Source organism: Pseudonaja textilis, chromosome 6 (genome assembly GCF_049901715.1).
Source record: "Pseudonaja textilis isolate UNSWEBS1 chromosome 6, rPseTex1.2, whole genome shotgun sequence".
NCBI classification, from domain to species: domain Eukaryota; kingdom Metazoa; phylum Chordata; class Lepidosauria; order Squamata; family Elapidae; genus Pseudonaja; species Pseudonaja textilis.
In genome coordinates, this window is record NC_141995.1 from 43,877,748 (window position 1) to 43,905,569 (window position 27,822).

General features: G+C 36.5%; 1 long non-coding RNA gene across 2 annotated transcripts in view; it reads right to left on the reverse strand.

Annotated features, from left to right (window-relative positions):
- LOC148125465 (uncharacterized) overlaps nt 1-27,822 on the reverse strand; it is a 77,543-nt gene that overhangs the window by 18,662 nt on the left and 31,059 nt on the right. The window contains exon 2 of one of the 2 annotated variants that reach the window (XR_015744149.1): nt 152-249. The exons of the other annotated variant lie outside the window; for it this stretch is intronic. This is a non-coding gene — a long non-coding RNA (uncharacterized LOC148125465). The remainder of the gene's footprint in view (nt 1-151; nt 250-27,822) is intronic. 2 annotated transcript variants of the gene reach the window in all.

The following is a 27,822-nucleotide window of genomic DNA, read 5'->3' on the forward strand; positions in this document are numbered from 1 at the left end:
TAACAGAAGAGAAAATGAAACATACATGAAAAGCATTTATGGTGTTTATCTATACTTTTATTTTCATGAAAGCCAGGAGAACCCATTTCAGTTCATACTTCATTTCACTATTGCATTTTATGTTTCATTTTTATATTTTTAAACTTCTTACCTCTCTCTTTTAGCAGTTCTCTTCAGCTCCAACCAATCACAACTTTCTTCCTAAATTTAACCTATTCTTTTATTTTAGGAAGTTGGTTATCATTTATTCTGTTGATACAATCAAAACACTTCAATGTATACTGCTCACTCAGTTTAGTAAGTATTAAATCCATATTCATTCAGTACCCATTCACCCTTGAAACTATTTCTTTTTTATCGCATATACTTCCTATGCACTCCATTCCTTTTATATACAACTTATCTTTATGTTTTACATCTCAAATTTTACTTCCAGATAATGATATGAAAAAAAAAATTGCTTCTGTAGATTTCTGCATTTATGTTAAATTGTGTTCAATTATTTAATTATTCCATATGACATTCAAAATTATTCTCATTAAAATTCTAAATTCTCTTATTGTTATTAATTCACCTTATAATGTAAAAATATCTATTCCATTCATCCCTCTTTCTCTAACTTCTAGCCCTTTTTTATTATCCATCATCTCTTACTCAAAATAAAGTTTTAATTATTTGTTTCTTAGCTTGTCTCCCATATTCCTCTTTTGGATCTTTATCTCTATCTATTTCCAGTTCTTGGCCCTTCCTCTTAAACATTTCTCCCTTCTCTACCCAATTCCATTGTCTCATTTTCAAGTTATCTACTCTTACTCCTATTTCTCTCCCCAAAAAATCTCCCTGCAGTTCCAATTCCTGTTTAACTTCCCTTGAAATACTCTCCCCTTGGTTTATTTAATTGATCATTTTCATTTTTATTTCTATCTCCTTTTTGCCAATTTAACAAACACAAACTTCCAGAAAATGGCACACGCTGAGGTATTATTTTCTGTAAATTCTGCAAATTCCAATTCAAAGGCTAACCTTTCCCAATTTTCCAGATGTGTTGTATTTCAACTGCCAGGTTCCTATAAAGTAGTTTAACTTAGGCAGTTAAGCACTTTTGTGTGGTTCAGTAAGCTATTTTAGACATTAAAAAATGTTTGTAAATATATTTTGCTCTGCTTATAGGTAAACGTTATTCAGCATACATATTTTATCAAGCAAATGTGCCTACTTCTGTATTTGGGGTCTCTAGTTTAAAAGATCATAAAGTTTACAGATATGGTAAGGTGAAACTATGTGGCAGTCTGGAAAATTTTCAATTATATGGACCAAATCCTAATATTCTCAACAATATCCATGTTCTCTGCCATATTCTGATTGCTGAAGTTTTGATATTCAGGAAGACTATACTAAACAGCTATTATCAGATTAAATAATAATAGACAAACTGTGCAAATGTTCTGACACAATATAATAGTTTCCTGAATATCAACTTTACTGAATAAAAACTTCCGTACACATGAAGTAAGATGTCATGACTTGCACCATTTTTGTCAAGCTATTCTTTTCACCGGCTAGTTTTTCTATATGTTTATATAGTTAGGATTTATCCATACAAATCTGAAAGTCTGTTATACAGATTTGTTATCCATACAAATCTGATTAACAGTGGTACAATTTGTTTGGACATGGAATTTGATTTTATTAGTGAAATTCTGCTGTGGCTCACAGTGGACCCATGGTTCCATTAGCAGTTTTTATGACAAGTTTCCAAGAATCATACTTTTTTGCTTAAAAATATGAATCTAGTAATATGAATCTCACAAAGCTCACATTAGATGTTACTTTTGAACAATTCCTCAAATCAATTTTTAACTTAATAAGAAAAGTAATATATGACAAGCCAAACACCCTCTCATACTTGTCTATGTATCAAATTGGAAGATGTTTTTCTAACTTCCAGGAGACAAACAAATATATTAAATATAGGTTCAACATCTACTACAATGGCAATAAAAGCTGATTGCAAAACACCTTAATTATTTCAAGATATTCTGAAGTCCCAAATTTTCTTATTTTCATCCATGTATAGGGAAATAAGACAAGCCAAAAACCTTCTCATACTTGTCTATGTATCAAATTGGAAGAGGTTTTTTTAACTTCCAGGAGACAAACAAATATATTAAATATATGTTCAACACTACTACAATGGCAATAAAAGCTGATTGCAAAACAGCTTAATTATTTCAAGATAATCTGAAGTCTCAAATTTTCTTATTTCCATCCATGTATAGGGAAATTCATCCAGTGCTAAATAATATTCCTGGGTCAATTCCTGAGTCTAGGAAAGAACAGGTCATTTCCTTTGAAAAAGCTTGTAAACACAAAAGTTTGTAAAAGTTCATCCATCACTATTTGGAAACCCACATATCTAGCTTCATTCGTATGCACAAAAGAGTCAAAGTCAGTGCCAGACTTGGTCAGAAATAAGGTAAAATGACACAAGTTGAGGTGTGGCGAGACCAGTACAGAAACCCAGAAAAGCAATCTAGTTAGCTGGTGTAAAAGTACCCACCTCCCATGGTGCACCAAGGATAGAATGAATTATCAATTTAGGCTGCCAGGACTGCATTGTATCTAGCATTTGTGGAGTTCTCTGATATTGTATGCCATATGCTAAATAAACAAACAAACAAACTTGCATATCAAGATTATGACCAGTTAAGAAGTGCTTATATAAAGAAATACTAGTTCACTAGTACACACAATCACTGAAGGTTAGAAGTGAATATTTCTGTTTCTGGTTTTAAAAGCAGCCTTATAATGGGAAATCAGGATCAATATGCATACCACATCTAATGCTGGCTTTATAGGTCTCCCTCCCACAGTTGGAAGTGCTGGTTTCAAGGACAGATGAAGCACAAAGCTTGTGACAAGCAGCAATATATAAAGACCACATGCATACTGATCTTGATATGAATAGAAACTGACAGTCCCATTAATACATGGATAAAAACATTAACATGTATAGTTTATATTCGTATTTCAAAATGCTTGATTACTGCTACCATGATATCAGTGTATGAAATCCTATCAATAAATTCAAATTTTTCTGTAGCGTTTTAAAGATATCTTCATAAACTATTTTTTTTTTAAAAATGAATAAAATTATCTTGCCTTGAATTAGAAACGGGGTTTTCATCAGGATAATCCTATTTCCCATTTTCTAATTATAAGAATGAACTGATCAATTGCTTCAATTTAAATCCTGTCAGAGGTCTATTGGTTTACCCACCTAAAGTAATAACTTCCCTTACAAGATAAAATCAGTTTGCAGAAAATATTTGCCTGTGTTTCAGAAATATATCCACAATTCTATTCTAACCATATTCACACAAAAGAAATATCTTCTTAAACTGGACTTGAGAGTGAATTTATTAGCCTTTCCTGGGATCAAGCTTCATTCAATTAATGGACCTGTCTTAATTTATTAAATAACTTGATTATGTGATGCCAAATTACTATCAGCTCTTAGTGACCACAAGATGTTCTGTTTCCAGCTTGGTCCTTCAAGTCCTTTAAAATGCAAGCATTGTCACTGTAGTTGAATTCATATCTCTTTCTGCTGGTTATCCTCTTCTTCAGCCTCATGGGCATTACATCTTAAGTTGTATCTTAAGTTGGTATTTGAAGACTCTTGTGTTGTGAAATATTTCTTATCTGTGATCCTTGGCAGTCTCGTACAGTTTTGGGAAGGTTTGTGCTTATCAAAGTTAGTTTGCAGCAGCCTTTTAACTGGGGATTCATAAGAATCATTAAAAGGTTTCCGTTCCCTTTGGTTTGTGTTTGTTTTATTGGAAAAGGGTTTGGGTCAGAACAGCTGCCAGTTTGCACTGGTTCTCTTGAGCTTTTGGCCCTGCCCACCTGTCCTTTCATGTCCTTTATTTCCTGGGTTTTGAGCTCAGGTGAGTTGCGGCAGAGCAGATTGCCACACCTCAGCTGTTTGAAGCTCTCATAGAATCTGTAGTAAAAAAAAAGGTTGAATCCCATCACTGGCTATGGTCCTTGGAGTTGTGAAGCTTGGACACAACCTAATGACTAAACAACAACAATCATTGTTTGAATTTCTTAGAATCAATTGCTATTTGTCTATTGATGTCCATACTAATTTGAAATGAAACCTCTTCTAAGTTCAGATATCTTTCAGAAGACTTTCTCTGTTCTATGATTGTTATGATCTTTTGTGTCTTTACAGATATTATTTTAATACTAGATTTTAAAAATTGATCTAACTAATTGTAAGATCACTGTCTTTCTTGGCTTTAATTTATTTTATGTTCTTGGCAATTTTTACCATGTGTTCTGACACCCAATTTGCTTTATTCTATTTTTTGTTTTTGGCATATTTTTTTTGCGTTGATCCTAAACAACTTTGATTTCATCCCTATGCTGTACATAAGATTTAGCACTTTAAAGCAATTTCTGATGTTTTCCTTGAAAGTGATGGGTACACAGCATGCTAAAAATTGATATCATGGAGATTAATTGGCTTTGTCTTTCTGTTTTAGCTTGACTTGGAACTAGGATGTAAGTAGTTCAGTATCATTACAACAGTTAGACTGGCTACATCTTTTCTGTTTTTACTGAGCCCTTCTATCTCTTTGTACCAATAATATAGCCAATTTTATGTTTATATATTCCATCTGGTGATGTCCATCTATACAGGCATTGTTCTGAAATTTTAAAATCAGCACCTGAAAAAGATGGAGGAAGCCTGGCAGATAAGCACCTGAGGCTGTAGTGTGGTAGTAAGCAAAGGGAAATAATTATTTATAGAAGCAGTTATACAGTTAATAAGCTCCAGTTAGTAGACATGGTCTCAAATTAAGCAAAATATGGACAAAGTGGTTGTAAAATGTGCCTACTATTTTTCATCTATCAAATGTACTTCTAACTGTCTAGGTTAATTTAATTTATGGTAGCACTGTAATTCAGGTTTCATTGACATTGTAATAGTCTGTGCATCTGGCATTTCATTCAGTTTATGATCTAATGTGAAATATCTTATATGTAACAATCAAGGTTTTAAACCTGTTCCATTGGACAGACTACTACCCCATATAGAATCAGTGGAGGGCCACCTAATAGCCATGTAGTTATGGGACAAGTAAAGGTAAAGTTTTCCCTTGTCCAACCATGTCTGATCCTTGAGGGCACTGCTCATTTCTGATTCACAGCCAAAGAATCAAGATTGTCCAAAGACATTTCCATGGCCAGCATGACTATATGCCAAGGTACATGGAACACTGTTAACTTCTCACTAAAGTGGTATTTACAATATTTATCTACTCACATTTGCATGCTTTTGAACTGGTAGGTTGGCAGGAACTGAGTCAAATAATGGGAGCTCATCCCATCATGCAGTGCTTAGGTCTTGAACCTGGGCTGTAGGTTTTTCAGTTGATAAGCTATATTTTATCACTGAGCCATTGCACACACACACCCATAGCACAAGTAACTACTATGTTTTGCATTGATTCATTCTCAACTTCTAATATAGATTTCTGCTTTCATTCTACTTTCAGATACATCACATTATAAAGCAAGTTATTTATCCGCATCCCTTCTATAGTTGTTCTCAAGTAAGAATAGGATAGGCAAAATATTTGAATTTTCATTCAATCGGACGAATTCCTGGTTCTTACTATATATATGCTGAGGAAGAAAAAAGACTCTCATCCAGGATCCTCTCAGTATTGTAGCATATCTCTTACAACCTGAGCTCCAACTGTTCAGATTCAAAAGTTTGGTGAAATTAAAATGGACTCTGTGGATGACTATACATCTCCCACCTTCACTTTCCTGCTAGTTAGCCACTAAAATGTAACATGTCTCAAGTTTATAATCATGATAAGCCCAAAGTAAGACAGTAGGACAAGCTGAAAGAGGAAGATTCTTTAAATGAGTTTTCTTGAAAGGAGAAATATAACAGTATGGTTTCTGTGAGTATTATTTAGATTTCTATGGCTAATATTTTTTTAATTAGGCCACCCAAAGTCATTGACTGAGATGGGTGGCTGTAGAAATTGAATGAATGAACGAACAAACAAATGAATGAATGAATGAACAACTTCTAGCTACTTGCTGGGAAATAACTTTTAAAGAATTGTTTCTTGCATCTCTGAGATGGCAGTATTCATGAATTAATTATAATAATTATAATATTGCAAAATAGTATCATGAAGGCTGCCAGCTCAAACATATCCCACAGTTCCATGTTTGTATCTAATTGTCTAAAACTCACTGAGCCTTACTAGCCTAACTATACCCACTAAATTTCTATAGGTCTCTGTAAGTAAATCAAATAAAGCAAAGTTGATGAAATTCAACAGCAAATTGCTGTTTTTATACTTCTTCTTTTCATGTTTTCTGATGTTTTTCTTAGATTAACCATCTGCTATTATTTTTTTAAATAGTGCCTTATACATTTTCCCTCTGTGTATAAAGTAGTAGCCATATCTTCAATTTTATTACTGTATCACTATTGTCTATAAATTTTGGAAGTTTGGTTTTTAAAAAATGTACATCCACAAAATGTTTCAGGGCTTCTGACTCAAGAAAACTATAACACATATTTAGAAGAGATACATGTTATCTGTTCAATGGTAATTCCATCATAAAGAGAAGTATGCACTTCAGTAAAAAGAAGTACACTATATTGGATGAATTGATAGAGTCCTATTTTAACTTGCAACAATGCCTACTTCCCACTGAGTTGGCCCGTGAGGCAAGAGCTTATTAAACGAATAAAACTGATATGGGGATGATGTCCCTAAAATAAATACATTAGGAATTTAAAGTAGACTTTGATATTGACAAAAGAAATTGTTTGAAGTCTAACTTACACATGAGAAAGAAAATATAGTTCATTTCCTGAAATGCATTTTTTCATTTCATATGGCCCAGATACTCTCCTCAAACTTTCTTGTAAATTAGTTCTTTAACTATATGTTTTAATTGTGTAATCGTATTTAAAATGCCTTTAATTTTATGTAGGTTTTATCTACCTTTACTAATGTTATTAACTAATGGTATCAGATTCTATAATTAAGCCTATTGTAATTACCATTGGACACAATCCAAATCCAATCTTTATTACAGTCGTAGACCAATATTTGGAGACAATAGCACTTTCAATTGCAGTAGAAATTGAACTGCAAAATAACAAAAGTAAATTGCTAAAAGTAATCCAAAAGATTGCCTCTGTCTGGTCCATCTCCAAAGGAAAAATGATCTGCCTTTATTAAGAAATCTCAAAATGAAAGAGCTGGAAATTTTACTTTTGTTAACTATGGCAGCTACATCATTACCTTTTTAAAAATCAGATATGGATACGGATATGGATTTAGGTATGCATATATTTCCTATATATGAAACAGTAGTCATTAATGAATAATTTACATTAAATGAGTACATTAATGGCAGTTTTCTAACTTTCACCACCATTTGTCTTGGTGCAAATGCTCTCTGTATACATAAAAGAAAAGATACATTTGTCAAGAGTCAAGAATCACAACATTTAATAATAGTCATAGGGTACAATAAGCAATCAAATCATACTAGAAAACAGTCCATATAAATTGTAAGGATACAAGAGATAAAGTCATACAGTCACAAGTGGGAGGGGATGGGTGATAAGGAGTGATGAGAAGATTAATAGTAATAGTAGTGCAGACTTTGTAAATAGTTGGACAGTGTTATTTGTTAAATTTAACAAATTTAATTTATCTGAAGAACCTCAGATAAACATTTGTGCTCTTCAAAAATTAGAAGCATTGTTGCAATGGGGCCCTAAAATTCAGAAGCTTCCTATGCCTGGAATATTGGGAAACAAAATGAACTTTTATTTTTAGTTACAGAAAGACAAATAAAATGTAATAGTTACAACAGACCCATAAGATAAGTGAAATATAGAAATAAAAGTACAGTTTTTGTACACAAGGAATAGAACAGGGGTGTCCAACTTGCAGCCCGTTGGCCGGATGCGTCACGCGCTGGCCATGCCCACCCCCATTTTAGTGAAAGGAAAAAAGTTGTATTATATCACATGACAACAACATGACACTGCAAGTTTGACACCCCTGGAATAAAGCAATATAAAGGGAGAAAGAGTTGGTCTCTGTGTTAAAAATATCCATTCCAAATAAAATAAACTAAGATTAACATAATGAGTGAACGCATAGATCAATACAATATTGTTGTTAAAGTCTTATCATTACCCACACAACCAAGGAAATGCATATAATACTTTTAAAGAATAAATTGCAAAGTTTAGCATGTGAAGTTAATTATACCAACATGCTAGGAGACACATTGTCTTAAAATAGTTTCCTGATTTTTCATGTCTTTGCAAAAGGCCAGAAGGGTCAATGACTGTGTTTTATTAATGGACTAGGAATGGAGCAACATTTTTCTTTAGAAAAGAATGAGGAGTATGTAAATCAATCAATTGGTAATATTGTTCCGATGGCAGGAAAGACTTTCTGGATATTCCTATTCAAAGTTCTGCATTGTGTTCTCAATGAAAAACTTAATACATATGCATAATTGGCCAGGACAGGATGTCTGTCACACAAATCTCCATAGCTCCATTGATATTCCATTCCTCTTAAATTTATTTTTCCTTACCAAGAGAATATTTGAGGGAGGGGTTAATTTCTAATTTTCTAGAGAATTCTAAATGTTATCTATTATCTTAATAGATAGATCCTGAATATCCACATTTAGTCTTCCATGAAAATGACATTCTCAAGTCCAACCCACCATCATCCAATTCTAAAGACAAAAAGCAGGCTTCTCAAGCAAAGTAGCTGGCCTTTCTCATAGCCACAGTCAAAATGGCCATAGAAGCACAGAATGGCCATATAGAAGGGGGAAAGATACTGGACCAAGCAAAACAAGCAGTTCATCAACCAGATCTCATCATCCCAAGGTTCCTCTTCCATATACTTTAGATGGACCAGTTGAAAATTTTTATGTTGGGATAAGAAGGCAAACCATGTGACTTTCGCATGGATACCTAAAACCAGGCTGCCTCAAAATCATAGTAGTACTGGTTGCTGGCATTGTAAAGAGGTGCCCCCTACAAATGATTAACAGCTTGTTTTTATGTTGCTGTAAGCAGAAAAATAGGAAGAAACATGATTCTATATAGTTTTAATCAAAAATGGATTTAAAATGTTCAACACAGCACTGTTGTGTAAAATCCTAGTTGCAGGCTAAAACCATCCTACCATCTACACGGGCTTGGTTTGCGTCTTCTTTTGGTGTATAATCTTAAAAATATGACTAATTGCAAATGCCAAAGTCTGAGTAAAAGCATTCCTCTTCATTTTCCTACCTTAATGGTTTGGTTTGGTTATTATCTGGCCTGTAAAAAATTCTAGAAAACTACAAGGCTTGAACATTATGATGGCCTTTAAGCTTATCAGTTGTCATGGCTTTAGAGTTTTTCCTATAGACTATCGCCTAAGACATAATTGCAGAAGTTTGCAATACATTTATTGCATTTTACATACATATTTGGGGTGAATTATAAATTGAAATATAATATTTGAATAATGCTAATGTTATTACTCATTATAACAACAGATCACTTAATTTTTGCTTTCACAAATACTGAAAGTCACAAATAAGGTCATCTATCATACATTATTACATTGCAGTATAAGGAAACATAATCCATGATTAATGCAATATACTGAAGGTTAACACAAAGTTTCTTTAACACTGGTTTGGGGATCAAGGGAAGTTGCGAAGTTATAGGCAGGTAGGAAATGTTTCAGATTTTCTGTACTCTATATTTTTTATTATTTTAAAAGAATTTGAGGAAGGGGTTAATTTCTAGTTAATTTCTAGTACTATGTTACAGAGCACCTGATTAGGACATCGAACATATAAACAAGCTAAATTCACTACTAACATTGGCAACATCCTGCCCACACACTTTTATCTTTCTTGGTGACTTCAATCTACCTCATATTAACTGGGCCCTAAACAAATGTACAACTGAACCCATACATGCAAACTTCTACAACACTGTTACAAATCTTGGACTAGAACAACTAGTAACCAACAATACTAGACTTAACAACTGCCTCAATCTCATCTTCTGCAATAGTTTGAATTCAATTTACGGAATACAAACTAAAGAACCCTTTTCCAACAATGACCACAATATGATTTACTTTTGTCTCAACATATGCCCACACTAAAATCTACACGTGGTTGGAAAAAATGACAAAAAAGCATATAGATTTGAAACCAGAAATATTTTTATTGGGAATTTTACCTGAAATATATAGTAAAGACTTGAAATATCTGATTGTAAATGTATTAACAGCGGCTAGGATTGTTTTTGCTAAAAACTGGAAAAATGAGAAAATACCATCACAGGAGGAAATCATCAAGAAAATATTGGAATGTGCTGAAATGAGTAGATTGACATTTGAAATTAGAGAACAAGAGGATAAACAATTTTATAAAATTTGGGATCTTTTCTATCAATGATTAGATAATAAAATATAGTAATGAAATATGTAGACTTTTAAAAAATAATAAATATATAAAGATGGATTCTTTTCTTATTATATCTACAAAATGATTCTAGGATAGATCTGGGATGATAATCTGAATTGTCATAAAACAAATTAAGTAAAATATGATCATTTTGGAAAACATGAATGAATAAAAGTATAGTCAAATGATTGATTAATAATGATACCAATGTATTTAATATTGGATTGAAAATACGAGATCATGTACAATGTAATTATAATTGAAGACTATGAAAGGGAAGCACAAAACAATTTGTAAACCAACCGGCACACTATATATATGGAAGATGTTTTGATGTTTTGATGTTTTGTTTGTTTATGTTTGTTTTAAAAACCAATAAAAATTTATCATCACAATGATGTAATTCCCAATTATGACTTCAAAAAAGGCAACTATGATGTTATAGACAACGATCTCTCATCCCTTCATTGGCAAGCTCTATTCATTGGATACAATACTGTTGAAGACCATTACAACATATTTTTACTTGAAGTCAAAAGAGTCATCAAACTATATGTACCAATAACAACTCCCAAAACAAACAAAAAAACAGATTACCCATAACAATAAGGAAACTTCAGTCCAAAAAGAGATCACTCAGGTGGAAAAACAAATCTGGTCACGTTGCCAACGTCAAAAGCTGATACAAAAATTTATGCCACGAGATAAAGACTGAATGCATAAATTATCACATTAAACAAGAGGAAAACCTTCTATGCACCAATTCCACCCGCTCTTTTTACAATTTTGTAAACAACAAACTAAAAGACTCAAGGTCCATCCCACCCCTGAAAGGACAGTAAAGACTGCAATGACGACACCATTAAAGCAAACATCTTTAACACATTCTTTGGCTCAGTATTTGTAAACAGCAATGGATCATGCCCAGCATTTCCTGGCCGAACCACAGAAAACTACAATGAACTAATACATATCGATTTTACAGAAGATAATGTTGAAAAAGCACTATGCAATCTAAAACCATCTCTATCTATTAGACCGGATGGAATATGTGCCTACTTCTTAAAAAAACTATCCACTGCCATAGCAGAAACTCTAAGCATAATCTTTGAAAAATCTTTCAGGACCAGCTCCTTGCCTAACCTATGGTCATAAGGCACGGTCATCCCCATCTTCAAAAAGGGAGTCCCCAGCCTAGTTGAAAATTACAGACCAATCTCCTTATGCCGTGTCACCTGTAAAGTCATGGAATCAATTATTAACCAATCCATTATCCACTTAGAGACAAACAACCTACTCTCTAATAAACAATTTGGTTTCAGAAAAAACTACGCTGTAATCTGCAACTCTTACACTGCAAAAACATATGGACTACACAACTCGATCAGGGCAAAGCAATAGACGCAATCTATATAAACTTCTGTAAATTCAGTGGTACATGACAAACTACTCCTAAAACTAAAATCTTATGGTATCTCTGGACAACTGCATAACTGGATAGAAGCATTCCTGTCAAACAGACAACAATTGGTCAAAATTGGGAGTGTCCTATCAAATTCTGTATCTGTCAATAATGGTGTCCCCCAAGGCAGTGTTCTAGGACCAACTCTCTTCATATTCTACATAAATGACCTCTGTGGTCATATTAAGAGCAACTGTGTTCTCTTCACTAATGATGTAAAGAATGGTATCAGAATGGTCAAACAAATGGCAACTTTAAATCTCAACAAATAAATGCTCTGTCTTACATATTGGCAAATATGTACTGGAAAATAAAATACAAGCTGAATAGTCAAGACCTTGTTGATGATCCAAACTCTGTCAAGGACCTTGGAGTTCTCATCTCTAATGATCTAAGTGCAAGAGCCCACTGTAACTACATAGCCAAAAAGGCATTAAGAGTTGTTAACCTAATCCTACGTAGCTTTTTCTCTGGTAATATCACACTACTAACTAGAGCATACAAAACATTTGCTAGACCAATACTCGAATACAGCTCATCAGTCTGGAACCCACATTATGTATCTGGTATTAGCACAGTTGAGAAAGTCCAGAAATATTTCACACGAAGTTCTCCACTCCTCTACTCATTGTAGAATACCTTATGCCACCAGACTTGAAATTCTAGACCTAGAAAACCTTGAATTACTCTGTCTTCAGTCTGATCTAAGTATGGTATATAAAATCATACATTGCAGTGATTTACCTGTCAATGAATACTTCAGCTTCAACCATAACAACACAACAGCACACAATAGATACAAACTCAAGGTTAACCACACCAAACTTGATTGCAGGAAATACGACTTCAGCAACAGAGTGGTCAATGTCTGGAATATTCTACCTGACACTGTGGTTTCTTCCCCAAACCCCAAAAACTTTAACCTTAGACTGTCTACTATTGACCTCACCTCTTTCCTAAAAGGTCTGTAGGGGGTGTGCATAAGCGCAGCAACGTGCCTACCATCCCTGTCCTATTGTTTGTTTGTTTTTTATATGTACCCATTTCATGTATTCATAACTATGTATATACTTATGTTATGTCTCCTCTTGGAAATTCAAACGAACAAACACAAAGCAGCCGTTTCACAATCAAATCAAACTGAAGGAAATAACAAGATAACGGCTGGCAGAACACTTCCGGTTGTCGGCTTTGCTGACAGCAGGGATTCGCCTTCTCTGCAATTCCTGCTGTGCTAGCCGCCTTGGTGCCTCCGATCCTGACGGATTTGGAGGCTAAGGCTGCCCTGTTGGGGCAGCTGAAGATAGGGGGGATCCGGACGGGGGTGAGGGGCATCGCAAACCCCCCCCAGCCGGCAATAACCCCCTTTTCTCAAGACGGTTCCAGCGGTGGTCTTTTATGGCCACCATAAAGAAGCCGGCAATTGGATAAAGAATGCGCAGGAGGGAGAAGGAGTTTTCTTTTTTTTTTAAAGAAAGTTTTTTCTTGGTCGAACTGGGACCTTAAGGATATATTTAACACCTGGGAAAGTAATGACTTGGAAGCTATTGTTCCCGATTGATGTTTTCAGCTGCGAAGAAAAGTGACGAAAAGGGGAAGTTACTCTCCCTCCCCTATGGAATTAACAAATGGACAAGGGAAACCAGCCTTTTGGTAGAAGGTAAAACCTAAACTCCTTTGTTATAAGTGGGAAGGGAGAGGCTTGGGAAAACAAACTTTTATTCTAAGACTTTGTTGGAGGAGATGCCTTGAAGATAAAGAGAATTTTCTTTCCCTAATTTGACTTCACCCCTAGAAGAGAAACTGTAAAAAGAAGAAGCTTCTACTCTGCCTGGACTGTTTGATGACTGTGGGACTTTGGGACTTTTGGGAACTGTTTTAAGCTTGGAAATAACTGATTGGTTTAAGAAGAGGATACAGAAAGAGAAGAAGAAACTTTAAAATGGCTCTATCTCTTGATGAACTAAAAAAACAATATCTAAAAACAAAGAAAGAAGGCAAAGATGTTATGGGAGAAGCCCTTTGTTTCCTAGATATGGCGCTTGCTATGTGTCAGCAAATTAAACAACAGCTGGAAGAAACCGAGGAAGAAGAAGCCATTTTTAATGAACTAAACGGTGTGACTAAGAAAGAAAGGAGAAAGAGAGGAGCGAAAAGGAAGGACTTAAGAAATAAAAAAATATTTATGAAAGAGAAAAAGAAGATGCAAAAACAACAGAATGCTAGAAAGCAAAAGGAAAGAGGAATGCAGAAAGGGGAAATTAAGAAGGCAGAGGTTTTGAGAGGAGGGGGTAAAAAGTTTAGGCGGGCTAAGAAGGAAAGGGAAAAGGGGGAAAAAAGTTACAAAGATATAAGACAAGATGGAGATAAGGAAATTTTTTTCAGGGATAATGGGTAATATATGGGGTTTTTTTTTTAAAAAAAGGGGGGGATTCTGCAAAGTACACATGAGTATTGTAATAGTGGTATTTGTACTATAAGTAGATAACTAGAACTTTTTAAGATCTAATAAAAGGCTAAAATATCAAGGTATAACTTTAAAAGGTTTAATAATGAATGATAATAAGTTTTAATAAAATACTAAAGGGAATGTTTAAAATATTAGTTTGAATATAGAGTTTAATGGATTAATGTGTTGATTGTTATGGATTTATTATTGTAGTATTGGTTTTTGAAATAGTAGAATGTACTAAGCAGAATCTGATTGGGATTTAGGTGTTATTTTAAATTTTAACTTAGGGGAATGATAGAAAGGCATCATACTCCGATTAGTGATTCCAGGGGAAACTATTCTTTCTTAAATTGGAAATGAGACAGATGTAAATGGAGAAATGAACAAAAGATATAAAAATATTTTTTTTAAAAAAAGCAAGATTAAATATATAAAACAGAATTAAGATGAGGCAAAAGTGGAGAGGAGTTATATAATAGATACAGAATGGTAAATAAGATGAGTAATGGTATATAAGAAAAGCGTGAATACAACTGAGTCCATACAAAAAGAGGTAATCTGGGGCCAAGTTACTTTCTAGAAGAAAGCTTTATGGTTTTTTTTTTTATGTCTGTGTTTTATGTGTGTGTGTTTAATTAAGAATTAAATAATAAAATCTCGGAAGAAGACTAGATGAGAATAATTATAAACAAGCCAGAGGGAAATATAAAGTTGATGACTGGATAGCAGATAAATCAGAAAGGAAATATGATTGAATAATGATTAAAGAGAAACAATGTGGAATTTGGTAAAGGGAATTTATGTGTTTATATGGAAATGGGATAAATTATAAGTATGTGATATAAAGCAATATGTTACCTGCCTTGTAAGGATCTACAATGGAAAGAGGTTTTATGTTTTTAATGTTTAATGATGTTTTGTCTTGTTTGTTTGTTTGTTTGTAAAATCAATAAAACTTGTTTAAAAAAAAAAAAGATAACGGCTGGCAGAAACTGTTAGGACTCCCCTTCAAAATTCAAACAAACAGAGAGCTCTTTGCAGTAACGTCCTCATTCAAAATAGTCATTTTGTTCCTGGCGAAAGGCACCAGCTCAGCTGTGTCCTTTTATACCCATTAAGGCAACGTGCTAATTAACTGGCTTGCCCTTCAGATTAACGTTTCCTGGTTCTGACGTCAATCCACGATCTAACAGTCATCAGATTCAAAACTCCCAACAGGACCGATCCTTCCAATCACAACACTATCCCCCACCGCAGGGCCCTTCCCCCGAGTCTGATGATTAACTTGACGATGTTTCGTTGACAACCCCACTCTGTCTCCCACAGCCAATGGAGGCGTCACTCGTTCCAATTGTCTCAGGTGGTCTACACATTGGAGACTTGGAAAAGAAATACCGTTCTGCGACCAAGCCACCAACGGATTGTGCAAACGCAACCAGGACATTCCGAGCACCAAAGGGAGATGAAGGTTCGAGGTGATATAAAAACTTATCGCCTCCTCATGATCCCCAATGATCATACGCACTGGCTGGGTGGCGAAACGAATGGGCCCAGACTTGAGCTCACACCCATCCACGGTTTCCACCTTAATGGGTGGATGTACAGCAACCAATGGGATCCCATAGTGTGTAGCAAAAGCTCGGTCCATAAAGCTGGTTGTAGCCCCTGAGTCCACCAACGCAACAGCGGGAATTCCCTCCTTCTGTGACTGTAGAAAATTCGAGTGTCCAAAAGTAAATGCCGAGGAGGAGCCAGGATTTACTTCAGCAATTTGAGGTGGGGATGTGAAATGTGTCCGACCTAGGGTTTCCTTGAGGTCAGGTTTTCCTGACGAGCCAAGAGTGGTTTCAGGTACGGGTCTGCGGGTCCCTCTCCGTTTGCAGGAATTAACAAAATGTCCCAGACCCCCGCAATAAAGGCACAAGCCTTCCTGGAACCTTCTCGCACCGTTAAGCGAGGGCGGAGTGCGCCTAACTCCATCGGCTCCTCAACATTAACCATGGGTTGGAAAACTCTCGGTGGCGTGGGTTGTGCACGAGAAAACGAAGATGGTTCCATACCGAGCCGTTTGCGTCCACGTTGCTGTAAGCGAGCTTCAATTCGTAAGCACTGAACTATCAATGCATCCAAAGTTAAAGCCCTCTCTGCATGGACCAGCTCATCTTTGATGGCATCAGACAAGCCTTCCTGGAATGCAGCCATATGAGCCGGTTCGTTCCAGTTGGAGTCCAAACACAGCAAACGAAATTCTGCAACGTATTCCTGCAGGGAACGTTTCCCCTGATTAATGTCCCATAACCATCTGTCCACAGTTTGTATCTTAATTGGGTTCTCAAACATCACTCTCATTTGTTGAAGAAAACCCTGGAAATCATTCAACAACGGGCTATCTTGAACTAACAAGGGAGTAGCCCAATTAGCAGCCTGCCCAGATAAAAGGCTAAGAATAAATCCTGTCTTGGCCCGATCATTTGGAAAGTTTTCAGGCCTCAAGGACATAAATAATTGACACTGCCCCAGAAATGCCGGAAACATGTCCATTTGTCCTGAAAATTTCTCCGGCATGGATACTGGGCTTTTCCTCTCAGGAGGGGCAGGGGGAACAGCAGCAGGGCTTGGTAAGCTGGAAACATAATTCAGCAATTGTGTTACCTGATTCTGAAGCGTCACATTGCTTTGCAGTAGCTGATTAATTTGTTGTTGTTGCTGCTCTACCAAACGCTGCAGTTGATTTGAATCCATCTTGCTTTAAAGATGGTTTGTTTAGGCCAGGAACAATAATGTTATGTCTCCTCTTGGAAATTCAAACGAACAAACACAAAGCAGCCATTTCACAATCAAATCAAACTGAAGGAAATAACAAGATAACGGCTGGCAGAAACTGTTAGGACTCCCCTTCAAAATTCAAACAAACAGAGAGCTCTTTGCAGTAACGTCCTCATTCAAAATAATCATTTTGTTCCTGGCGAAAGGCACCAGCTCAGCTGTGTCCTTTTATACCCATTAAGGCAATGTGCTAATTAACTGGCTTGCCCTTCAGATTAACGTTTCCTGGTTCTGACGTCAATCCACGATCTAACAGTCATCAGATTCAAAACTCCCAACAGGACCGATCCTTCCAATCACAACATACTTATACCTATTATCTTGTAAGCGATTGACAAATCAAAATAAATAAATAGTTTTCTACGAACTCTGAATGTTATATATTAACATATAAGAAAGCTCAATTCTATAAATCTGTCATTACATTCATGAGGCTTATATTACCCAGTCCCAGGGCATATCGAATACTTCTCTCCTCTCTTTTTTAGTGTTGTTTAAGTAGAGAGGTTAAGTACAACAATAGCAACTAAGTTTGTTTCCTGATTCAAAGGATGTACATATCACTTCTTCTTCCAATTTATCCTGAAACAATAATGTTATGAGGAAGGTTAGGTTTATAGAAAGTGAGTGGCTTAGAATCAGTGAACATTTAGGGCTCTGTATGGTTTTGAAGTTGTGTCTCCATGACCCTAGTCTAACACTTTGGCCCTTTCATTACAGTGGCTCTCACTATTTAAGTCTTGAATTGTATATCTTTTTTATCAAAACTTTTATTTAATGTTAGTACAGCAACATTTCAGCATTAAAATAAAGAAGACTGGAAGCAAAGAAAATAAAACAGTCACTCAACTTTCCTTAACCATAGAGAATTCTGTCCAAATTTTAATATCAAATTAAAATTCTCAAGTGGAACCAAAAAACTTCTGCACATTTAAACCAAGCGATGTGATTTTGTATTTGTCATGAAATGACTTCAAAAATGACTGTTTTAATATTACATCTAATGTCTCAGTTGGTGCCCTAAATTGAGTGATTGGTTGTGAATACTGAAGCATAACTATTTTAGATATTCTTATTGCTACAGTCCTGCTAATGAACATAAATGTCTATCAGATATGGCTGTTTAAGTTTAAGAGGCTGGAAAATGAGAAGAAATTAGGGAAGTTTATTTCCAAATGCTTTTACAGTAAAATTATGAAATATGCTTGAAAATCTATTCCCAAACTAAATTCTGCTGAGCTAACTCTTCCCAGAAAACATGAAACTCTTCATTAAAGCAGATCTCATGTGAAAAATTAAATCATTCTCCCATTTCAACACTATTTCCTTAATCTATTTTAAATTAAGATTTCTTTTAGAATGATTCTTGCAGTCTAGGAATATCAAACAATGTCAATGGAAACCCTTTTATTATTATCCTTTAATACTATTTTTTTCAGAAGTTTCATTTTGATTCAGTTGTGTGCAGTTATATTGATCCTTGTCTGTCCTGAAGTTTGATATAGAGGAATGAAAATTTACATGTCTGTTTTTGACTTTAAGTAACATGTGCTAAGCTTTTCAAATACATTAAGTTTAAGAGTGCACTAAGTATTTTATGGCTTTGTTTGTGGCAGACAGAACCAAGAGTGAAGATTTTTACTATGCCAAATGATACTTTGCTTCCTATATATAGGAAACTTTATTGTTGAAAACTACTGATAAACTACGGTTGTTAAGAATGTCACTGTCCAGCAATGTAAGCAATGTAATTTACAGAAACTATATTAGTTCCCAATAGTTTCAGAGTTTGAATCACAGGGCTTATATTAATTTACAATTCCTGTATGGCCTGGCTCTATGTTCCAATGAAGTCTATAGGTCCCTAATTTCACTTTTCCAAGATATCTAGCTGTTTCACCCTTCTAAGAAAATCAGTCTCCTTTACTTCTGTTGCCATAGTGGTGACTTTTCTACCATAAGACAATTCAAGGGTTGCCTGTTGTTATTAAATTCATTGTTTGCATTGTTTGCATTTCTAAAGTTAAATTTTAAGGAATTTTATAACTTTTAATGTTATTGTGATTGCTTTTATAAATATTTGTTTCCTTACTCATATATGATTCAGCACTATAAAATATACAGTACCCTATAGTCTGACACTTAAAATAATCCAATTAAAAATCTAGATATTGTGGACTTCTGGCTGATGTCACTACGAGACCAGAAGCAGCATTCCTATGCTGGCTTCTCACCATTTGTGGGCACTGGACGGAGCCGAAAGCCACCATGGAGGGGTGGCAAAGCTAGGACAAGTGCCCGGTGAGGTTCCGGGGGAGAAGGCAACTCCCCCATGGGAATCCCGAGCTTGCTCTCTACGCCATGACTGAGAAAAGAGCAGCCAAGATGGCTGCTACAAAGTTGGGACAGCCGAGAACTAACTAAGCAAAGTGCTGGAGATGAGATTGGGAACGGTGTATGGAGAAGGGTGAGAAGAATCTGGTTTATTTTTATTTACCCCAAAAAGACTATTACAGAAAAGATATATAAAAAATTATATCAGTGGCGGTTTGGAAGATAGAAGAAGAATCAGGAAATACAAAGAGTTTAAAAGGAATTAATTTGGACTAATTTGGAATTGGCGATCAGACAGGATTTGGCACAGGAAGGCATTATTTTAAATGCTGGAAATAATTGTTCTAAAAAGGAAATAACATTTGATTTTTGAAAGAAATGGGAAAAGAGTGGCTGTGAAACTGGATTAAAAGTGCCACCGGTTGACGAAAGAAAAATCCTGCAGATCCCTTCAAACTAATGATTAATCAAAAAAGGAATGAAAGGAAGATTAAGACCACTGGAAGCTGAAACATATTTAAATTAAATAGTAAGGAATATGAGAAGACATTACCCCTGAAATTATTGGTGACTTTGACTTATTAAAATTGGGAAATAAAGATTGGAAGACATTCACATTAAAAATTAATGAGACGCTGGTTTAAATAAAACAAAAACTACTGGATATTGGACAATTGGAATAATAAGTAATGTAAAGATGAGTGATATATGCAAAGAAATAAAGATGGACCTTTGAGTTATGAGTGAGATATGGGACAGAGCTTTGGACTTATGCACTAAAATACAGAACATAGAGATTAATTCAGAAATGGTGATGGAAGGAGGAGGAGGAGGAGGAAGAGAGGAGGAGGAGGAGGAAGGAAGGAAGGAAGGAAGGAAGGAAGGAAGGAAGGAAGGAAGAAAGAAAGAAAGAAAGAAAGAAAGAAAGAAAGAAAGAAAGAAAGAAAGAAAGAAAGAAAGAAAGAGAGAGAAAGAAAGAAAGGGGAGGAGCTAGAAAAAAAGAAACCAGTGAAACAGAACAAGAGGAACAACAAACAATACAAAAGAAGACAAAAGAAAGCAAATTCAAGATATTAATGATTAATGTAATAAACAGAGGGGAGATATTAAAATTGGATTGCTGATAAATGAAATAGGAAATTACACAAAGGAGATCGGAAGACGGTGGGGATAAATCTTGAGAAAAAGTATCAGAAAATACTGAAGAATGGAGGAAGTATTAAGGGAAAAAGCCAAAAGATGATAGAGAATGGTAAGCAAGCCCAAAAACAATGAACTAAGACTGGAAGAGAGACTTGGGATGATGGTTAGCAATGGAAAAGAAGAGGACTCCACATGAAGAGGTACCTTAGTAGTAAAATACATATAATAGATTTTGAGGAGTTTGGATTAAGAATAAGAAAGAATAAGAAGGAACGATTAAAATGGAATAGTTATGAAAATAGGACTTTATAATAGGTCAATTAAGTAAAATAGATAAATGTTTATGGAAGATATACTTAAAGTGGTTAATACTTAAGGTGGGAAATGGAAGGCTAAGCGGAGATTTATAGAGAATAGATGTAATTATATAGTATGGTATAATATTTCTAATGAATTATATATTTTGTTATTCATGTGTATAAAGCAATGAGGATATATAAGTTTGCTATTATTGGGTAAAAGAAAATAAGATGGAAAATATACTTGTGTAAAAATGAGGAGTTAGACTAGAGGGAAGGGAACATTTAGAAAATAAAAATATATGCAACAGTGGTAAATGTAATATTGGAAAGGGGAGAATATAAATTAAAATGAAATTTTGAATGATTAATGAATTGACATGAATATACTAGACTGTAATATGTTGGATATAAGATCAATAATATAAGATCAAGGAAGATAGAAATTGATTAAAATAAAGAGACTGATATAAAGTAATTTATGAGAATACAAAGAAGAACATTTGGCAATAGATAATGATGTGATGCTAGAAAAAGGTAATGATTAATGAATTGATATGGATAGACTAAATGGTAAATATGCTGAACATAAGAATATATGACCAATGAAGATAAAGATTGATTAAAAACAAAGAGACTGATAAAAGTAATTTATGAGAATATAAGAAGAAAATTGGTAATAGATAATGATGCGATGTTAGAAAGCTGTATTTGTGATTGTGGACATGATGGATTTAAAATGTAAAACACCTGGAACCACACTGCTCTCTCAAAAATGTATTTGAAAAGTAAAATAAAAATAAAAACTTTGGAGGGGGGAAAATCTAGATATTGTATCATTCCCAGTACCAAAGTTGCTTTTTGCAATCCCACTGAATTACGGTGGTGAATTAACATTGTTTTGCTGTTCTCTTCAAAGCCATCACTGATTTATTCACTAAAGAAGACAAAAGGTAGTCATTAATTAATGGCTGCAATTTGTTCAGGTGATCATTAAGGAAAATAATGAACTATGACTCAGAGAGAGAGAGAGAGAGAGAGAATGGGCGCTGCCATTTCATTCAAATAAGCTCTCTGTATAATATTCTGTGTTTATTTTGTTTTTGTTTCTTGCCCCTTCCAAGAACAGAAGTTGCTTAAACAAGCAATATTTTCCTGAGCTGTTTTTCTCAGCAGGGCAGCACTTTCATAAAAAATGCTAACTGCAGTTTAATAAGTTCAGATCTATGACCTTAATTAGTTGATTAGAATCCTCTATCCAGCTCCCAACTGTTGCTTGAAACTGGCTAGGCATTAATCAGTTTCATCCTGAAGGCTTTTGTTGTCATAAATGCTGGCATTGGTTGGAAAATGTTTTTTTTTAATTACAATATATTAACATTGTATTTGTGAATGGTCTCTGAGGCAGTTGTAAATGAAGACTACCTGTGTGTTTTTCTCAATTCCCAAGACAGTTTATAAAGTAGTTGCAGTAAAATAAAGGATGCAGGGTGATATAGCTAATTGGTTTGATTTCTCCAGCAGATTGGTGCAGAAGTGCTTTTGTAGATAGCTATCATTAAATCTCATTTTAATTGTTGATAGCAGTTTATTAAATCTGTCCACAGTCAAAGCTTTCCTGTGTTGGACAAAAGATGTTGACACAGTAAAAGGCTGCTGAAAAAAATCTTCCATTTCTACATGCCATTTTGGATATAGTGGCATTGTGGAAGGTCGTTGTTATTTCAAGAGTTTATTTTTTATTTTTTATTTATTTTAGTTATGAGAATACAACACAATATATCCAACTTAGCTTTGTTATACCTATATACATTTCACTTCATTATTTGTAATCTCCTTATTTAATATATTAATTACAAATTAATCTACTCATAACTACTAATATTTCAACCTTGTATTCTGCTATATAACCATTGATAAAATTTATTCCATGTTTTATCATATTTAGACTCTCCTTTGTCTTTTATTTCTAAAGTTAACCTATCTGATTCTGCACATAATTTTTCATATTATTTCTGTTTCTGGAGGTATGATTTCATTTTTCTGTATTGTGCATATATTATTCTGGCCGCTGCCAATACATGTACTATTAGATACATTATTTCTGTCTTAAATTTTTCTGATATTATTCCTAGGAGAAAAAAATTCTGGTTTAAATGGAATGCACTCTCCCACCATTTGTTCTATCCATGTTTGAATCTGTCTTCAGTATTTTTGCAGCATTGCAAGTCCACCACATGTGAAAAAATGTGCCTGATACATCTTTACACTTCCAACAATTTAGAGATATATTTTTAAACATTTTAGAAAGCCTTGCTGGCAGAAGATACCACCTATAAAACATCTTATAAAGATTTTATTTATAAGATCTTATTTATTTATTATTTTCTTATTTGTGGTCCAAAGTTTTTTCCATTTAGCCAATTCAATATTATAAGCATTTTTTTTGCCCATGCCACCATTGTTTCTTTAACATGTTCTTCCTCAAGGATTATAATATATATTTCTACAATATTTTTATTAATTTATCATCTGTCTCTAACAACAGCTTATTCAGAATTGTTAATTCTTTGTTAATACCCCTTGTTTTTCTGTATTGTATGAATCTTGATTGTATTCTATATTTACCCCTTGTGCTACTAGTTCTAATCTAGTTTTCAGTACTCCTTGTTCATTCAGTATATCTCTATAAGTTACTATTTTCTCCATATTTATCAAGTTTGGATGTATAAATGCTTCTAGTGTGGAAAGCCAAATAGGTATTTTCATGTAATTTTGATATTTGATTTTTTCCAAACTGTTAACAGTGTCTGTCTTGAATAGTGTCTCTAAAAATAATTATGCGCTGTATCTTTTCCGTACCATAAGAAGGTGTGCCAACCTATTTGAATATCATGACCTTCTAGTTTTAACAGTTTTTTATTTCTCAACGTAATTCTTTCTTTTATCCATGTTAGAGTTGCTGCATAATATTATAACTCCCATGCAGGCAGGCCAAATCCTCTTTTTTCTTTAGTCTCTTGCATCATTTTCAGTTTAATTCTTGGTCTTTTACCCTGCCATATACATTTTGACATTAGTTGGTTTATGTTATGTCTTTGGAACTGGTTGGAGTCCCCAACCAGGTCCGCTGTTTGAGCGGGAGCACCAGCCGCTCCCATTGGCTGGCTCCGTTTGACAGCCGGCTATAACAGTCAAGCAGAGTCGAGCAGAGCCAGCCCCGTTGCCGCCAGCTAACCTGCTAGTTAGAAAGCAGACGTGGCAACCCTTTATTCCCTGTAATAAAGCCTGTTCGTTGTTCACTCTGGCTCTTGCCTCTTCCTTCCACCGCTCTACAACACTGGCGACGAGGATGGGATATGGTCGAAGGCTAGCCAGATGTGTTTTTCAAAAGAGCTGTGGTCACTGAAGAGCGAAGCCACGGGCGCTGAAGCCGCAGCCGCCTACGCTCACAAAGAGCACGAAATTTAAAAAGCCTCCGTAGCTTTTGAGCTGTAGTCACTGAAAGCGAAGCCACGGGCGCTGTAGCCGCAGCCGCCGGTGCTCACAAAGAGCACAAAATTCAAAAAGCCTCTGTAGCCTAGAGAGACAGTCACCGCCTGTCAGCGCAAACCGTCAGCATTCTTCTAAGAGCGCGAATTTCGAAATACGACTGAAGAGGACGAACCCTGCATCTTCAAAATGAATGCTAATCCAGCATTCCCACCATTCAAACCAACCGAGGAAACGTGGGACTCATACAAAAATCGTTTCAGCTATTTCCTTGATGCCATCGGATTAGCAGACGCTGCTGAACACAGGAAGAAATCCTACTTCCTCAGCTATTGTGGAGCTGCAGTTTTTAACACCGCTACAGCACTAGTCGCCCCTCGCGCTATCAGAAGCATACCGTGGGATGAACTCCAAGAAATCCTCTCCAACCACTACTTGCCAAAACCATCTCAGATAGCCAGGAGATACGCCTTCAGAATTAGAAAACAGGCGGAGGGAGAGTCAATCAACAAGTATATGGCAGCTCTGAGGACAGCTGCCTTGCAGTGTGGGTTCAAAGACTACTTAGAAGACATGTTATTGGACCAGATCGTCTGTGGGGTTAGAGACCTGAGGCTCCAAAGACGTTTGTTAGCAAAAAAGGACTTGAACCTAGCTTTAGCCATGGAGGAAGCCCAAGCTGCTGAGCTCTCTGCCCAATCAGCAGCTGAAATTCAAGGTACTCCGTTAAAACCCAGCAGTTCCACCATCCATTCAGAGGAAGTGCACAATGAAGAAGACCCCACAGACTCATCAGACATTAACTGCCTAAAGCAACAGAAGCCTTCACAGGTAGGAGCGGGGCAGAGAAACAACTTCGCCCCCAAACAACCTCCCATTTGCCTAACCTGCGGAGGCCCCCACTCTAGGGCATCCTGCAGGTTTAGGAATGCCATCTGTCTGAACTGCCAAAAGAAGGGTCACCTCGCTAGAGTCTGCCAAGCAGGGCGTACTTTGCCTCAAAGACCTCCACCACCTTCTAATTTCCAAAGGCAAGTGGAGGACTGCTATACCTGCTACCACGCTAACCATACTTCCCAGGCTCCTAATAAAATCAAAATTTCTGTTTCCCTAGAAGGTAAACCCTGCAGGATGGAGGTAGACACGGGATCTGCACTTTCAATCATATCCTGGGAAACCTTAAAGAAGATCCAGCCCAGACTGTCGAAGAAGCAGCTACAGAGATGCCACCTGACACTGCGGGACTACCAGGGCAAGAACATCCCTGTCCTCGGGAAAGGCAAGTTTTTAGTTCAATTCCAAGCCTTTAAAGGCCATTTGCCTTTAGTGGTTGTTAATGGTGCCCTCCCCAGTCTGTTGGGGCTAGATTGGTTCCCCTCCCTCGGCCTTAGTGTAACTGGGATCCATGCTGTCTCAACTTCTGACGTAGATGCACTATTTTCAGATTACTCTGATGTGTTTAGCAGCGAGCTGGGTTGCTATTCTGGCACCCCCATCTCCTTCTCTGTGGACCCCCAGGCAATTCCTCTGCGCCTTAAGCCGCGCAGGGTGCCTTTCGCCATCCGTCCCAAGTTAGACGCAGAATTAGATAAGTTACTAAAGCAGGGGGTGTTAGAGCCAACTGATTTTGCCAAATGGGAGACCCCCATAGTCACCCCACTCAAGAAAGATGGCAGTTTAAGAATCTGCGCAGACTATAAAACCACCCTCAACCGTTACCTGCAGGTCATCGCATACCCTGTCCCTGTTATTCAGCACCTGTTACACACCTTCGAACCCGGCACCATTTTCGCCAAGTTAGATATGTCCCAGGCATACCAACAGTTCCCTGTTGATGATCAGACAGCTGAATTACAAACCATAGTCACACATAGAGGGGCATTCAAGTGTAAACACCTCCAATTCGGTGTAAGTGTAGCCCCGGGTATATTCCAATCACTCATGGAAAGGATTCTCCAAGGTCTCCCAGGGGTTGTCCCTTATTTCGATGACATCTTAGTCTCGGCAATTGACAGACCTCAGCTCATACAGAGGGTCAGAGCGGTTCTAGAGAAGTTTAGGCAGCATGGCCTCAAACTTAAAAGGGAGAAGTGCGCCATCGCCACTAGGCAAGTGGACTTTCTGGGATATAGGATAGACACCTCTGGCATCCACCCAATCGAATCCAAGGTAAAGGCCATCCATGAGGCGCCCACACCAACTAACAAGACGGAGCTCCAAGCTTTTCTGGGGCTACTAAACTTTTACGCTTCATTTCTCCCGCACAAAGCATCTATCGCTGAACCCTTACACAGGCTGTTAGACAAAGAATCCCCCTGGCATTGGGGACCCAAAGAAGCCCATGCTTTCAAGTCAGTCAAATCCTTACTCACATCGGATGCAGTTTTAATTCAATTTGATCAACGACTTCCCCTGGTCCTAGCGGCTGATGCATCCCCTTTTGGGATTGGGGCTGTCCTAAGCCACAGACTTCCCAACGGTTCCGAGGCACCAATTGCCTTCTTCTCTAGGACCTTCTCTACGGCAGAAAGGAACTACAGTCAAATAGATAAAGAGGCCCTGGCTGCGGTGGCTGCAGTTAAAAAGTTTCACGAATTTTTGTTTGGGCACCATTTTGAACTTGTAACTGACCATAAACCTCTCCTGTGACTCTTATCAGGGGATAAACAAACCCCGCAGGTACTATCACCTAGAATGACCAGATGGACTTTGTTCCTGGCCGCTTACTCATTCAAGTTGGTGCATCGACCTGGCAAAAACTTGAGCCACGCTGATGCCCTTAGTCGCTGCCCCCTACCAGTCCCAGTCGAAGACCCAGCACCGGTTCACGCCATTTTTGAAGTTAATGAACTTAAATTACCGGTTACAGCCGAGGACATTGCTGCGCACTCGAAAAAAGACAGAATAATTGCCCAGGTACTGGACTGGGTGGGAAGGGGGTGGCCGGAAACTCAATGTACCATTGACTTTGCTCCTTTTAAAACCCGTAAGCAGGAACTATCGAAGCTACAAGGATGTCTGTTGTGGGGTACAAGGGTAGTCATTCCAGCCACTCTTCGTGTACCCATCCTGAAGGTGCTTCACGAGGGCCACCCGGGCATCGTAAGGATGAAGGCTCTGGCCCGCAGCTACGTTTGGTGGCCCGGCATGGATGCCCAAATCGCCAGCTGGGTAAGCTCATGCCAACCTTGCCAAGAAACCAGGGCTGCCCCACCAGCTGCCACGCCCACCAAGTGGGAGAGTGCTAGTGC